This window comes from Nicotiana sylvestris, chromosome 6 (assembly GCF_000393655.2).
Source record: "Nicotiana sylvestris chromosome 6, ASM39365v2, whole genome shotgun sequence".
In the NCBI taxonomy this organism is placed as follows: domain Eukaryota; kingdom Viridiplantae; phylum Streptophyta; class Magnoliopsida; order Solanales; family Solanaceae; genus Nicotiana; species Nicotiana sylvestris.
In genome coordinates, this window is record NC_091062.1 from 105,529,482 (window position 1) to 105,547,194 (window position 17,713).

The 17,713-nt window shown below is 41.3% G+C and overlaps 1 long non-coding RNA gene across 1 annotated transcript; it reads left to right on the forward strand.

The window, feature by feature from the left end:
* The first annotated feature begins 1,980 nt into the window (after positions 1-1,980).
* LOC104233168 (uncharacterized) lies at positions 1,981-9,264 on the forward strand. Its single transcript, XR_011400175.1, has 2 exons — positions 1,981-2,346; positions 8,675-9,264. It is a non-coding gene; the product is annotated as an uncharacterized lncRNA (long non-coding RNA).
* The last annotated feature ends 8,449 nt before the right edge of the window (positions 9,265-17,713 follow it).

A 17,713-nucleotide genomic window follows, 5' to 3' on the forward strand; every position in this document is an offset into this window, starting at 1 on the left:
TTGAAAGACATTATATTATGTTTTCCTTGAACTTGACATGAGGTAACTGATTTGACCCGAATTGTCGAACTTGAAAGCATGCCCACCTTTCTATGTTGATATTACTACAATTGAAATATAACTCTGAAGCTCGTCACTACTTTCAGTTCTTTATTTAGTCTTGTTACTTGTTGAGTTGGTTATATTCACGTTACACCTTGCACTTCGTATGCAGATCCAGATATTTTCGGGCACGGTGGGTGTTAATTCACTGCGCAGTTGAACCTTTGGAGATTTCGAAGTAGCTACTCGGCACTTTCGCAGACCATGTTTCTCCTTCCCTATCCCTCAACTTATTGTATTTTGTTTCGAATTATGATAGATAGTATTTTCCCAGCTTTGTGATATTTAGATGCTCATGTACTCAATGACACCCCGATGTTGGGAGTTTTTCGCGCTGTGTTTTGGATTTTTCTATCCTGTTTACGAGAAGTTTCACTATTTAAGCTACATTAAATCCATTTTCTATTAAAAATGTTGGAGTTAATTCGTAAATGTCGGCTTGCCTAGTACCATATAGGCGTCATTATGACATGTTAGGATTTGGATCGTGATACATATGGAGAGATAAGGACGGAATATGATATGAATAGATGATGATATGGTGGGATCGGGTTTTCCGCCGCAACGAATTTGATGTATTGTAGTTGTTTGTGGCTGTAGAGATTGTTCTCGGTATTGTAATGAGATTCGAGATTATGTGATTCTAGGGCCCTTTGGTAGTTGGCCTACAGGTCCAGTTATTTGAGTTTATTATTTTATTTCAATTCATGCTTCTGTTATTATTATTTCGTGTTGTTTTTTTTGTAAGTGACTTGCCATAGTTTTGTCACTACTTTGTCGAGGTTAGGTTCGGTACTTACTAAGTACATGGGGTCGGCTGTACTCATGCTATAATTTTGTATTTCTTGTGTAGATATTAGTGTTGGTCCCATCTGCGCATAGTGGAGATTGCTTGGATTGACAGCTACAAGAGACTTGAGGTAGAGGTGCTGGTGTTCGCAATCCCTGAAGTCCCCTTATACCATGCCTTACTATTATTATAGTTCAGACAGTATTATATTTTACTTCAGACTATGTTTGTACTATTCTAAATACTCATGTACTTGTGACTCTAAATTTCTGGGAGCAGTTTAATACCACGTTATTATATTATTACTGTGTTCATTTCTGAGTTACTAATTGTTAATTATCATCACCTTATAATAACTGTCAAAAAATTGATTAATAGATTATCTAACGTCGGCTTGCCTAGCAAGTAGATGTTAGCACCATCACGACCCTGATGTTGGGAATTCCGAGTCGGGACAGATGCACCCATGTCCACACCTTCAGGTTAATCTTCTTTACATACTTTTATCAATAACTCTTCAATTAAACCCTTTCCCACATTAGACCAACCAATTCACCATGATATAAATCTCACCAATTAAATGGAAATTTCGCAAAACATTGATAGCTTCATTCCACTATCCTCCAAAGTAAACAAAGATTATGTTTCCCATGGAAATTCTCCATCATTGTTAAGCTCTTCGGCAAATCTGTCGGTCACACCCTCCTCAAATAAAAAATACAAGGCCTTTGGAAACGTACAGAAGAATTTCATCTAGTCGATTTAGGCTCACAATTCTATCTCACTAAATTTAAGAATGTAGAAAATATTCAGCAGACTCTCTATGACGGCCCTTGGTTCATCCTTGGCCATTTTCTTTCGGTACGACAGTGGGAACCTAAGTTTATAGGTTCTAATACACAACTCACCTATCCATCTATGTAGTTATGATTGTCTGAATTACCTACAGAATACTATGATAGTGAAATCCTTTACCGAGTGGGTAATAATATTGTCCAATTACTCAAGATCGATACTTTCACATTTACCACTACCAAGATTCATTATGCTCACCTATGTATTGAAGTCCCTTAAGAAAAACCCTTAAACCTCATGTTTTTATAGGTCACTATAAAAAATTAATTCTCTACGAGGGCTTTAATTTATCGTACACATATTGCGGAAGGTTTGGCCACAATTTTTGCTCCTGCCCGCATTTTGTCTATACACCTCCACCTTACTACCCATTGCCTCATCCTCCTTAAAACATGCTTCCCCTCCCAAGCTTACTCCCACTACCACACTACCAGACACTTAGTTTGAATCTCCGTGGCACACAGTTTCTTTCCCCAACAAATTTGGTCGTCCTTCGAAGTCTCGCACCTTCAATCACAATCGGGTTCATACAACTATGGCTGACCCATTTCTGTCGACTTCATCAGACAATACAACCAAGGCGTCCTCACGCTCTACAGGTAAGTTTTCTCTGTCATCGATCCCCAACCCTACTACTCCCCTCAATGACAAGATTGACCCTCCACAATTTTTTAATTCTATTAATCTTAATCTCCTTGAATTAAACAAGACAATCACCTCTACTACTCATAATTTCCCTGGTCACTCTAATTCCGTCAAAAATTCTTTAGCTCATCTTAATTCCCCTTCTACTCCATCATCCACCCTAATGGAGCTTGATCCCAACATCACTGGACCAAAACACAAAGAGCCCCTCAACCCGCCACAAACTAACTCTACAGCCCAAGTCCAAATTACCCTCGCTGACAGGCCCAATAATGAGCCAAAACAACCCACTAACTGCTAGGCCCTTTCTTCGTAACACTACCTAATCACCCCCTTCCCCACTTAGAACCAACCACGATGGCCACTCTTTTTGATAGACATTTGCATCTATATCCATTTTTTGTGTCATATTTTAACTTGTTTTCGTTTTGCAAAAAAATTTGCAAGCGTATCCGCTTTTTCGCATAACTTCAGCACACGGGGCTGAAGTAGCAAAGACAATCACGCAATACTTGAGCATTCTAGTAACCGGAAGTTTAGCTGGAGTTTTTGTATTGTAACTGAAAAACTTTAGCTATGAATTGGATGGTTTCCAAGCTGTGGGGACATTCATTATTTTGTCCTAATTATTTTGTCCATTAAGCTACCCACTCCACTGTTTTTTAATGCATATTTTGTAATAGGTCAGGGTTTTAGTTTAACACATATAAGTTCAAAGTTGACAACTTAACAGTGTTTTGAACTTACAAATAATTGTAGGTAGGACAGATCATAAACTACAATATGACGAATGGAACGACCAACTGTTCTTTATGGACAGTTCATTAGGATATTAAATTAAAGAAAGAAACCAAATGAAAGATTACAACAAACTGTTCCAAATAAAGTTATAATAAGCATAAAATGGCACTCTATTTGTCTAAAGGGTGCACTTCACTGATTAAAATATTACAAATCTAACTGTGTTGTGTTGTAATTGGGAAACTTCGTTTTTGTGCTGTAACTGTAGAGCTGAAGTTTCTGTGCTGTAACGGGAATAGAGCTGAAGTTTTTGTATTGTAACTGGGAAACTTCAGCTTTAGAGCTGAAGTTTTTTTTTAATATGGCCAATTACACCAGCCAAGTCGCTCATCAGGAAATGAAAAATGAGACACAAAAGCCTTGCATTAAATCTTTTCACTAGTACATTTTAATTCCTTTCCCTTCTGGAGGAGAAGAGAGTCGAACTTGTAACTAAGCAACAAAGAAACTCAAAAAGCATAGCAGTGCTCTACCAGTTACTAAATACCAAAAAAACGATACTACCATTTCTGGCTCACATATTAAAGCACAAAGATACACACCTCAATTACATTAAATGAAAAAAATTACCAGTACCCATCTCTCTCTCTCTCTCTAGCCTGATATTCAGGCTACACTTAATTACTGCAGCTTTCAGATAGCGGGATCAAAACATTGTTTCTAATTTGTTTTTAAAAAATTTGATAAACATATTTATGGCAATTATCCCATGAACTTAAGTTCCATAGCAGCACCAACAACAACAGAAGAAAGATGATGAAGAAGAAGAAAACGAAGGAGGAGAAGGAGGAGGAGAAAGTGGGTTGAAGTTATTTAAAAAGTGGGTACAAGTTAAAAGTTTATAAGAAAATGGGTATAGGTTCAATGGGGGCGACCAAATAGGACGCCCCGTGCAATTTTTACCTTTCTGAGAACCAAACCACTGAAAAAGTGAACGATATTTTCACCCCTAACCTTTTATCGCCTACCCTCAACGAATATCACAAATTACGTTTCCTGTTATTGTTGCAAATTACACAAATCCTCCTACTCCCCCTCCATGTAGGATTTCAATTTCCTAGGGTTTACCTGAGTCGTCTACCCCTAATACCCCTACCCCCATAGAGTCTCATGCAGAACAATCACAATCGCAAATAGATACTCCTTCTACTACTCTATTAATTCCCTCTACAACTAAGTGTTTTGATCCTACAGAAAGTTTCACTGACACTTTTCTTACTCCTAGTTCTAGTAATAATGATGGATGCACCTTCCTCTTCACCATCACCTCCGAAAAACCCTCCATCGTACATCACTCACAACTCGACTCCAAACCTGCACCCGGAGACTGGTTGGAGATAGGTCTAACGGGATACTCACTCTTTTTTTGCCTGACTCTCAACGGACAAGAAATTCTAGTAACGCTCCAAGACCCAGCATACCTTGCTTAAATAATATCAGAGGGCATAAGGATGGGGATGGACTCCCTCATGTAGTATCGTTGGAAAATGGCCCAACCTCAAGCAGTGATACTCCCTCCACTCCTGATAGAACTACCATTTTCCATGCACCAACCTTAGGAACTCTCTTTACGAACCTGAATCCACAACAACATTTTGCCATTCCCCGAATAATTCTGAACCCCAACAATAACCCTTATGCAGTCTTCCAACTACCTTCTCATCCCAACCCTCATACCCCTTACAATCTATGAAAACCCGCCATACACAATCAGTAGGAGATCATCGACGAAATGGTACTTTTTTGGGAAATCAGGTTGGATAGAGCTCCACTAATATTGTGCAAATCTTCATACTCAAAGAGCAATATGCAAAAAAGATTCGTCTTCAATGTCCTCCAAATCTCTACAAATGCTCGCTGACCATTCGACCTACCATAAACCAGGATATCAACAAATATGCAATAGTATTGAACCCTTCACTCAAGGAGGTATCACAACAATTTCTGGAGAACTCACCAAACTTGAACCAGGAGGGTCTTTTTGCTCTACCCAATTAACCTGATCCGCCTCTACACCATCCCTCCATGAATTTTATGATATGGAACTGTCGTGGGGCTCAAAATGCTTACTTTATAAGAAACTTCCGTTCTCTTCTTAACTACCATCGACCTTCTTTCATGGTCCTAGTCGAGACACATCTTCATGATCACCAGTTTTTATGCACGGATTTTAATTTTACCAACTACCATAAAACATGCTGGTGGTATAGTTTTGCTTTGGCAAAACGAACTTTTGATTGTGGATGCAATAACCATGACATAACAGGAATTATGCGTCGTGATCTAGGTATTACCTGATCCTCACAAATGGCTATTTCCTGTAATTTATGCTAGCTCAATCTCTGATAATCGAAATATATTATGGAATAATCTAATGTGTTTATTTGATCATTATAAAGTCCCTTGGCTAATTGGTGGCGACTTTTACGATATTCTTATATCAACTAAAAAATTTCGTGGTCGTCCTATAAATAATAATAGAGCTGATCGGTATGTCGAATGCCTTATCTACTGTAAGTTAATTTATCTTGATTTCAAAGGTAGTCATCATATTTGGACGAATAAACGCAAACACCAACACAATTATTGAATGCCTTGATATACTATTTTCAAATTATGCTCCACTTAACTTTTTTCCTGAAGAGATAGTCCGCAACTTGCCTCGCACTCACTCAGACCATTAACTTCTATTATTATCCTTTGAACCTCCCATTTTTTCCTCCGACTAAAATTTTCAGGTTTGAAACAATGTGGACCTATCACCCTAAATTTTCTAATATTGTGAAATAGTGTTGGGATAACATCGGAAATATTTTTAGGCAAAAATGAACTATTATTGCTCGTTTGGATGGTGTTCAATCCTCACCAACATATTCTACTAGTGTCTTCTTACAATACTTGGAAAAAACTCTTATTGCTGATTGTAAGCACTTTATTTGCCTTGAAGAAGATTATTGATAACGTAAATCGGGAGTTCAATGGCTCAACGACGGCAATGCCATCGCAAAATTCTTACACCTGATAACATTACACTGGCAACATCGTAATCGCATTACTTCTTTTCGTGAGAGTGTGGACAACTAGTATTTTGACCAGTCACAAATCCATCAGACTATATTCTCGTACTACGTAGAATTAATTTTTACTAGTATTCCTCGATGACTGAACAGAACTTATATCACGTAGCATTATCCTCTCCAGAGATAAGTAAGCTTACTCAACCCTTAGTAACAATTAAATTTCTTGCAATCCAATCCTTTAAGGCACTATGTCCAGATGCCTTACATCCTTATTTCTTCCAAATATACTGGAACATAGTGGGTTCATCAGTTATTACTCTTTGTCAAGAGGCATATACCACTGGTACTATTCCCGAGGATGTTAATAGACTTTTCCTTTGTCTTATTCCAAAGTTAAAATGCTACTACTATTACTCAATATCAACCTATCAGTCTCTGTAACATGACCTACAAAATCATTACCCAGATTCTTGTCAATCGTCTTAAACCAATATTAGACAGAATTATTAGTCCCACCCAGTCTAGTTTTAAAAAAAACAAGTGAGCCTCGGACAATATCACTATCGTACAAGAAATAATTAATCATTGCAAGAACAATAAAAGGGAATGTAGCTCATATGCTATTAAAACTAGACTTAGAAAAGGCTTTTGATCTACTAGAATGGTCTTTTATTTGCACTACCCTCCAGTACTTCAATTTTCCGATGTCCATTATCAAATTAATTATGTCTTGCATCACTACAAGTAGTAGTTATGTCCTAATCAATGGTACTCATACTTCCTTCTTCATCCAATCTTGAGGTATATGTTAGGTCAACCCGCAAACTTTCACCCTACCTTTATATCTTGTGTATGGAGATGCTATCTCGCCGTATTAATATGGCAGTCGATTACACAATTTGGGCTCCTATAACAATAAGTCGCAGGAGAGCCCCTCTTTCCCATCTTTTCTTCATTGATGATATCATTCTTATGTGTAAAGCAACTGTCAAAAGATGCCACACAATTATTGACATTCTTAATGCTTTTAATAATGCTCCGGGCCAAAAAACAAAATCTTCAAACTAAAAAATTTTCTTCTCTAACAATGGATCTCAACATATGAAAGAGTTCATTTTACAATATTAAAGTATGTCAGAGGGACGCAACTTTGGCAAATATTTTTTCGATTTTCACTACGAGACTGGCTCCACGAGACTTTCAATTCCTACGGGATAATTTTTAGTATAAACTAGAGGCTGGAAAACCTCTTGTCTAAACTTAGCGGGTCACACTACTATTATTTCATCAACCATTAATAGTTTACTAAATCATATCATGCACTATCTTTCTATACCCCATTCCATCACTAAACAACAAGAAAAATACCACGCAATTTTTTTGTGGCACCACTGCCCAAAAGAGAAAGTTATATTTGATCAAATGGGCTATCGTGACTATGCCCAAAAGCATGGGAGGCCTTGCCATCAAGAAACGCATCCAAAAAAATTAATGCTTACCGTGTCAAAATCCCTTTAGGCATCTACTCTTCTTACGAAATACTCACATAAGCCTTTTAGCTACACATCCTCCACTTGGCGCAATATCCTTCATGGTTGGCAGTTCTGCCAACACGATCTGAAATGGAACGTTGGTAATGGCCATCTAATTAAATTTTGGATTAATAGTTGGATCTCTCATGGTCTGTCTCTACGACAACTTATAGTAGGGCCTTTGCCTCTCGATATCATTAGTCATCCTGCCTCTCTCAATATTCATAATGGGTTTTGGGACTTGTCCACTCTTCCTTTCGAGTTACCACCTGAAATTACCACATCAATCCTCTATACTCCCTTATCACTATACTTCCCACAACCTGACTCCTTTATATGGCCCCGATATCACATGGTACCTTCACAGTCAGCTCCATGTACAAGATTCTGACTAACGTTTCACCACACATTTGAGAATTTCAAATGGATATGACACCTTCACATCCGCCAAAAATTAAATTTTTTCTTTGGCTTATACCTACCATCATCATCTAGGTATCACTCAACTCCTAACGTATTTTCTGTCACTAAAGTGAAGAAACCATTTTACACATTTTATTCCAAAGTCCTCATGGTTGAAGCATGTACTTACTACCACCTACCAAGCCACACCCTACGCTATTAACTTCACTAGTCTGATGTCTTTTGCCATTTGGTCTCTTTGGTTAACTAGAAATAATAATTTATTTAACCATCTAGCTTCTGCTACTAATTCCAACACAATCATCCACAGAGCCATTGAATACCAGTTTTTAACCTCCTCGAATCATCCAATACTCAATAAAGCTTCTATTTATCTACGTTAGCACGCCCTTCAACGGGTTTCTTTAAACTTAATAGGGACGGTGCAACATCTACCCATAGTGGACATAACGGAATTGGGGGAATTGTCTGAGACTCCTTGGGAAACTGAATTGTTGGTTTTGCAGGAAATATATCAACCACGGATAGCTACACTACGGAGTTAATAACACTATTTCATGGTCTCCAATTAGTCAACCTTCGAGGTATTACTCCTCTGGTAATTGAACTTGATGCGCTAGAAGTCATCAACATGCTCTCTAGACCAATACCTCGCTACAATATTGCAGATTTCAACTGCGCCAACTGGGTGATCCACATGTACTACATACATACAGGGAACAGAACAAAGTTGTTGACACGCTTTCTGAATATGGTTGCTTACATTTGACGTCCAACTCCGTCGCTTTTTTCGCTATCCTTTGCCTTTTGTTCATGATGTGTTGCAATAAGAGCTCTTTTGAAGACTTTATTTACGACATGTCACAACTAGTTGTAGTGTGATAACTAGTTACTCCACGGATCCCACTTTTTGTAATGACTCGTCTCCGAGTCCTCCCCCATCTCCCCTTGGATTTTTTCAAAATGTTATCTATACCAGCTGACTTCCCTGTATTTTACCTCCTTAATATAATATAGTGTATTTCTGTTGGACCAAAAAAACTAGATTATGTCATGATCCTCTAAGAATACTGAACATTTACATCCTTGAATGTGACGACCCGGCCGATCATTTTGAGTATTTTAGCCTTGTTTTGCCTAGTTGATGCATTACTTATGTATAATTGTAATTACGTGACTTGGGGGGCTTATTAATTCGATTTCGATGAGGTTTTAGAGTGAATTGGGACATGTAGTCCCAAGGCTAGAAGCTTAAGTTGTAAGAGCTGACCGGAGTTTGATTTTTGTATAGACGACTCTGGTTAATAGGTCTGTATTGTAATTCGAAGGTTAATTTTGTGATATTTTGCAAAAGTTGGAGAGTTGAAGGTTTGGAAGGTTCATAGGTTTTATCGGGATTTAACTTTATTGATATCAGATTCAGATTATAGTTTCAGGAGTTGGAATAGGTCAATTATGTCATTTGGAACTTGTATGCAAAATTTGAAGTCATTATGGGTTTAATTGATATGGTTCGGTATGAGTTTTAGAAGTTGAAAGTCCATTAGTTCATAGGCTAGAATTGAGGTATGATTCGTAGTTTTGATGTTGTTCGGTCTGATTTGAGGCATCGAGTATGTCTGTATTATATTTTAGGATTGGTCAGTGTGGTTGGACAGTGTCCCAGGGCCTCGAGTGTGTTTCTAATAGATTTCGGGTCATTTCAGACTATTTTGGCATTTCCGATTTCTAGTGCTACCCCACCTGCGAAGGAAGGGCCACAAGCACGAGCCCGCAGATGGAGTTATGGAGCCGTAGAAGCGAACAGGGCTGGAAGCACGGGGAGTCCGTAGGTGCGGAGTTTTACGGAAGATGCATGGGCGCACCTGCGAGGTAGTGACCGCATAAGCGATTCCGCTGAAGCGGTGGGTGAACCATAGATACAGATGGTCGGGAATTAGTGGATTCCACATATGCGACGGGATTTCTGCAGGTGCGGTATCGTAACTGCGATGATTTTTACCGCAGATACAGTATTCCTAGGCAGCTTATAAGATTTTGAGGGTTTGGTCATTATTATTATTTCGAGTTGTGGAGCTCGGTTGCGGACAATTTTTGAGAGACTTTTGTCAACACCCGGAATTTCCACCTTCGGGATCGCGATGACATCTAACATTTCATTTGCTAGGCAATCCAACTGTATGCTGCGAAATCAGATGGCCTAATTTCTTGCTATAAGTCACTTCAGAAGAATGTCTCGAGACCCCGAGGACGTAGAGTTGCGGCCGAGTTCCCTCCCTCGGGGCTCGTCGAGGCCCGACTCAAAGAAGACGAAGATCGAGGCTAGAGCAAGATGGGGAATTCCCAAGGCACGCGGTTAAGTCTGATAGAGCCGGCCTACCCAGAGCCTGTATCGAGGTGTCGCTTCTAGCCGTCCCATCTCCATGCTTTTATAATTAATGTACGTTGTACTATAACAGGATTCCCCTCCTATATAAAGGGAATCCTCACCACTTTGTAAGGGGCTGCTGTTGCTCCAACTACTCTACACAAGATCAATAATATCTCTCTCTCTTTCTCTCTTTTCTTTCTAACTTACTCGCTCGAGGCTACTCTTTCCATTTATTGCTTTCATACTTATTCTTCATTTATTGCTTGATATTGGCAATAAAGAGCCTTCTATAATTATATCTTAACTGTTATCCCCTTCCCGGTTACCCCCGATAGCTCGAGCTCGAGACGGGTATCGACCTCGAGGCCTTTCATCGATCAGTCCGAAACCTGGGTAGCAAGCCTCTCGGTTTGATTTTTAGAGTCTCATTTACAAATTTAATTGTTATTACCATTTTTACGGTAAATAGTTTGGCGTCCACCGTGGGGCTAAAAATAATAGTGATTATTTTCTTGCTGGTTTCATTACACAAACGCAAGTTATCTTTCAAGCTTTTTCTTGTCCAAGATCTTTTGATTTCAGGTCAAAATGTCTGGCTCGGTAAACAGAGTTAAGAACGACTACCTTGACAATCACGGAGAAAATGGTGTGGTTGTTTCAGTCATTGGCGCTCCACCAAAGAACCCCGATAACGCACCTGGACCGATTCCAGCAGACGCGGGTTTGCAAGACGCGCAACAGGTCCACGAAACCTCACACACCGACAGAAGCATAGAACATGGCGACCAACAGGAAGCCCAGAAGACCCCGGCTCGGGAAGTACAGGAAGTTAGTCTTCATGATATTTTTGAAATGTTGCAGGTACAACAGTTGGCTATCGCTCAGTTGCAAAGCCACCCTAAGACTCCCAGCACAGTAGAGCCGGAAACTACTCCCCCGATCGAACAAGTACCGGAGAGGTCAAGCAACAACGAATCAGTAGTTGATCCTGCCATCGTGAAAATGATGGAGGACCTCGCCAAAATGATTGAGTCAGGCGAGAAAATGATAGTAGCTAATGATAAGAAGGTCGAAACTTATAACTTCAGAGTCGACCAAATCCCAGGCGCGCCTCCGGTCCTGAAGGGTGTAGATTCGAGGAAGTTCGTGCAACGGCCGTTCCCAGAGGAAGCGACTCCGAAACCATTTGAAATAATTTCAAAATGACGGAACTCCCAAGGTACAACGGGACCTCAGATCCCAACGAACACATCACTGCCTATACGTGTGCGGTCAAATGCAGTGACACACAAGACGATGAGATCGAGTCCATCTTATTGAAGAGGTTTGGAGAAACGCTCTCAAAGGGGGCCACGATGCGACATCATAGCCTAGTTCCCAACCCCATAAACTCACTTACCATACTGGCAGATTCCTTCATGAAGGCACACACCGGTGCCATCAAAGCAATGACGAGAATGCCCGACGCATCCGAGATTGAGCAAAGTGAGAATGAAATGCTGTTAGAATTTGCATCTCGTTCCCAAATGGAACGAACGGAACTACCCCTGGTCTCAAACGACCGGGCAGTGCAAGTCTCCACTCAAAGCCCAAAAGAGCAAAGCTCGGTGGTTTCAAGGTAGCTGAAACAGAACTTGATCGGGTATCCAGCCAAGACTGGTCAGATGTACTCACCCGACACCAGTCACAAATCAGGGTCGTGGATGACCAACTGAGAGCCCCCTCGAACTCAATATACCCAAATAGGCTCTTGGCAAAGAAACCGATACCAAACAAGGAGAGATACCGGTCGTACGCCGTAGATAGGTGGAAAGCCCTGAGACGCAACCTACCTCACTACGATCGAAGAATGGGTCAAGGACAATATCCTTGCGGAATCGTCAACAGATCCAGATTCGATGGGGACACAAGGCTAGCGAGGGCGCCTCGCTTATCGGGATACAATTTCAACATCGATGTATCAGACATCGTGTTCACCGTCAGCAAAACTGGGGATGCCAAAGGGCCCAGGCGTATTCAGTCGAATCCCTCTCAGAGGAATCATTGCTTGGTGTGTGAACTATATAATATGCACGGCCATGGGGCCAAAGATGGCCACCAGCTCAAAAGGAAAAAAACCAAGCTACTCAATAAAAATCACCACCGATAACTGTCGAGCGATCGGGCTCAAGTTCAGTTCTGAGTAATGAAGGAGGCCGAGAAGAACGAAAGAGGAGGGTATAAATGCCAGTGTGACGACCCGGTCAGTCGTCTTACGAATTAATGCCCCGATCCCCTATTAACTGCTTTCCCCAAGTTTATTTCTGCTATTTTGATTTACCGGGATGTTCGGTTTTAAGTTTCCGAGAGTTTTGGGACACTTAGTCCCTAAATGAGAGCTTAAGTATTGGAAAGTTGATCGTAGTCGGAACAGTATGAAGACGGCCTCAGAATGGAAATCTGATGGTTCCGTTAGATCCGTTAGGTGATTTCGGGCTCAAGGGCGTGTTCGGATTGTGTTTTGGAGGTCTGTAGCTAATTTAGGCTTGAAATGCCGAAAGTTGAATTTTGGAAGTTTCTGGTTCGATAGTGAGATTTTGATCCGAGGGTCGGAATGGAATTCCAAGAGTTGCAATAGTTTCGTTATGTCATTTGTGATGTGTGTACAAAATTTCAGGTCATTCGAAGGTGGTTTGGTTGGGTTTTTGATCAAAAGTGTGATTCGGAAGATTTTGGAAGACTTAGCCTTGAATCCGATGTGTTTTGGTTGAATTGATGTTGTTTGAGGTGTTTTGAAGATTCGTACAAGTTGAATAAGGTTTTAGGATATGTTGGTGCCTTTGTTTGAGGTTCGGGGGGCCTCGGGTGTGTTTCAAATGCTCAACGGATCATTTTAAGTTGTTAAAAAGTTGCAGATTTTGTTCAGCTGTTGCAGAGGAATTTTACCCTTCCCGTTCGCGAAGAGTCATTTGAGGAAGGAAAATATTAAGTCTTCGCGTTCGCGATGGGAGATCCACGTTTGCGAAGGGCTGGATACTTGTGAACTGTGTTCGCGACTGGGCTTTGCGTTCGCGAAGGAGGAAATTTGGCCCATTAGAATTTACTCATCGCGTTCGCGAAGGAGGAAATTTGGCCCATTAGAATTTACTCATCGCGTTCGCGATGAGAGGAACGCGTTCGCGAAGGTTAGACGGGTAAAGCATTGCGTTCGCGAGGGCCTTATTGCATTCGCGTAAGAGAACTTTTGGTCAACGTCATTTTTTTGCTTCGCGAACGCGAGGTTTTGATCGCGTTCGCGAATAAGGAATTAAATGCCTGGGTAGAATGTTTTTAAAGGTTTATTTCACGAATTTTAGCCTAGGTTCCTCCATTGTTAGGTGATTTTGAAGCGTTTTGAAGAGGGTTGAAAAGGGATTCAAGGGGAATCACTTAGAGGTAACATTTTTGACTTCATAACTCGTTTTTATGTGATTAAGGACCTAATTAGTGGTGTGAAATTTGGGAAAAATGGGTAATTAGGGCTTGAGTTTAAGAGGTCTTTTAATGAGGATTTGAGGGGTCATTTGGACTTCGATTTCAGTGTTCTTGTTATGTATAGACTCGTGAGAGTACGAGGTTTCTGAAAATGTGAATTTCACCTGGTTCCGAGACGTGGGCCCGAGGGGTGTTTTGGTCATTTTACACAATTTCGCGTATTAGCTTAGAATTTAATTGTAGAATCAGTTACTTGAAGTGTTATTTACATTATGAAAATGAATTGAATAGATTTGGGCCATTTGTAGTCGAGTACTCGTGGCAAAGACGTGATGTTGGGTTGATTTTGAGCCGGTTCGAGGTAAGTGGCCTGTCTAACCTTGTGTGGGGGATCTTCCCCTTAGGATTGATATATTTGGTAATTGAAATGCCTTGTACGTGAAGTGATGAGTGCGTACTTGTGCAAATTGTTTGAAATCCGTTTTTTTTAATTACTTATCAGTATGTTCCTTCTCCTGCTTTTATTACTTGTACTATTAAGCTCGTTATTATCTTAGAAAAACATGTCTAAGTGATTTAATTGCTTTAATTGTTCAATCTGTTTACCTGAATTCTGTGCAGCATGCTAGGCTAAAATTATTTGTTGCCTTAATTTGAAATTTCCCTTCTCTGAATATTTTCTTGCTGCTGCTGTGTATTTATATTGGGACTACGGATGTGGGATTCCGGTATCTCCCACTTGACTGTTTACTTTGGGATTGCGGGTTAGATTCCTGATAGATCCCCCTGCACATCTACTTTGGGACTGCGGTTAGATTCCCGATAGATCCCCCTACACAGTTATATGGAACTATGGGAATGCACCCGGTAGATTCCCCAGTACTGCGTATTTACATTTGGGACTACGGACCGGGATTCTGATAGATCCCCGCACATTGATAGTTGGACTACGGGACGGGATCTTGGGAGATCCTTCAGGCATATATATGATGGACTACGGGACGGTATCCTGGGAGATCCACTGGACAGTTGTAATTAGGACTACAAGACGATATTCTGGAAGGTGCCCCAGTTGTTGTTTTGTCAATTCTATGTTATTTCTTACTGTTGCACTTATTTATACTGTTTTATTCCATATTGTTAACCCTTATATTATATTTAACCTCCGTAGGGCCCTGACCTTCCTCGTCACACCTCGACCGAGATTAGGCTTGGCACTTACTGAGTACTGCTGTGTTGTACTCATGCCCCTTCTACGCATGTTTTTCATGTGCAGATTCATGTACTTCTACTTAGGCCTACCATCATTGAGGGAGGCGACTACTTAGAGACTTCGAGGTACATCTGCCGCGTCCGCAGACTGAGGAGTCCCTTTCTATTCCTGCCTTTTAGTATTTAGCTCTTTTGTACTTTCTGTCATTATTAGACAAATTTCGGAGTTAGAGCTATGTAGTATTTCTTTTTCTTAGCTTGTGATTCGTGGGTTTCCGGGTCTTGAATTTGGATATTGGTTTTGAGATTTATATATGGTGCATGCCGAGCGGCAAATTTGAAGACTGTTGTTGCCTTATTTCTGCTTTTAAATTGTTTTACTTCCGCAAGTTTTGGTTATCTTTCGCAATTTAGGCTTACCTAGTCGTATAGACTAGGTGCCGTCACGATGGTTCACGGAGGGCGAACCAGGGTGGTGACAGCCTATCGCTAGAGAAAAGCGAATCCGGGGATGTATTCCCAAGGACGTCCTCACATTCAGCAAAGAGGACACCGAGACCGTGTCTGAGCCTCACATCGACGCACTGGTAACCTTCTTCCTCATTCGATCCATTTCAAATAAACATGTGCTCATGAATTCAGGTAGCTCAATCAACATTGTCGGGCCGAGGATGATAGGGCGGCTTGGACCACCGGACCAAATCACGCCTGCCTCTCGAATCTTTGGCGGATTCCACACGGCAATCGAGACGACGTGAAGAAAGACCGTTCACTCAGTCAGCACAACTGGCGTAGACCGGAACGCCAAGTTTCGTATCATCAAAGGAGGCGCAATGCATGAACGCCTTATTCAGACGACCGCAAACGCACTGTGTGAAAGCAGTGCCGTCCCCCCTTTGCCGAAGGATGAAATCCACGGCAAGGGACGGAATTAATACCGTCGGGAGGGAGCAACACGCAGTGAGGGGAATGTTCGCGTCAGATAACTTCTCGCCAACACCAATATCTCCACTCTCGAACGAGTCAAAGGGTAATCAAACCATGTTTTCGGCTAAGCCCGATTAAACACAACGGAGGGTTGTACAAGAGTCCTCGCTTCAAAACAGCAGGGACATATCGAGCCTCGAAACATCGCCTACGCAACCCGCGATAAGGTAAAACCACTTCCCTCCTTCGTTATTTTACATTAACCCGTATGCAGACACCCAGCCAGGGCGTTCAGAAGTGTTAACCCTACCCAAAGATCCCAAAGCCTTAATGGCACCCATCGTACTCTTTCCCCTCAGCCAAGCTTTCACCCCGAAGAGGGTCTCGCCAGCAAGGTTCTTAGCGGGATGACGTACCTCCTAAGGAGGATCCGACAAGCTTGCAGGGCTTCTTTTCCAATCAACCTCGAACGCTGAAAGGTACCCCCTTGAAGACGTCGTCTGCTCGGAAGGGCCGGGGAACGACAAACTAAGTTCCAATAGGAAACAATGTACCGGGCCAAACGGTCAAAAGAGTCATGCCCCCGCAGGCCGAGCTAACGACAACGAAACAACATGTACTTACATTAAGCAATCAAAGAATATCTTTCTCCAAAAGCATCTCGTTCTCCAAAGAAAATTCAGCATACCCACGACAAGGATCCCTCAATCGAGTACGTCTAGAAACACTCGGAGACGTAGCGTTAACAATTTGATACACACATGACCTCAGGGTCGGAACTCCGCGCTCGTAAGGCATCAACGAGGCAATTTCGAGCTCACGAGTAATGACTTTCGAGTCTAAGCAAACTCGATGACTCAGAAACTGTCGACAATCGCCATTCACTGAAAAACCTGAGGCCGTAAGACCCCGAGTGGGCAAACTCGGTCTAGCCAGATCTATTTTACATAACAACATAAAACTGTAAGACCTCAACAAGCATAAAAAAACTGTAAGACTTCAACAGACATGAAAAAAGTGCAAGACCTAACATGCATGAAAAACTGTAAGACCTCAATAGACATGAAAAAACTGTAAGACCTCAACAGGCATGAAAATTTTGTAAGACCTTACTATAGGCAACTCAAACCCGAAGTTTGGGCTATGTGTCGCATTTGTAAGACTCACGAAAGGGCATACTCTCGATGTAGATGCCTAAACTATTATACGGAATCAAAAACGACTCCGACCAAACACATATGACTACGGTCAAAACAGCTGCACCAGCCAAATTAATGCGACTCGGGGACGCCCGACCGTCGCTAACAAAATCATAGGCCATTACTTCGAATCTACTTCGAAAAGACCCGTTAAAACAGGCTACCTTAGACAGGCAAACGAGAGTCGATCATGTCAGCTCCAAATCACAAAGGCTTCGAGCTACTCAGCCTACGAGCTAATCCTTCCAAGGTGCTCGAACATCGCCGCTAACGACTTGAAATCGAGGTTCTTCCCGAATCGACGACGGGTCAGGAAAAATCATTTCAAAAAGTCCTTAACGAGAGGAAAACAAAGCCTACATATGCCCACGGGCAAAAGCGTA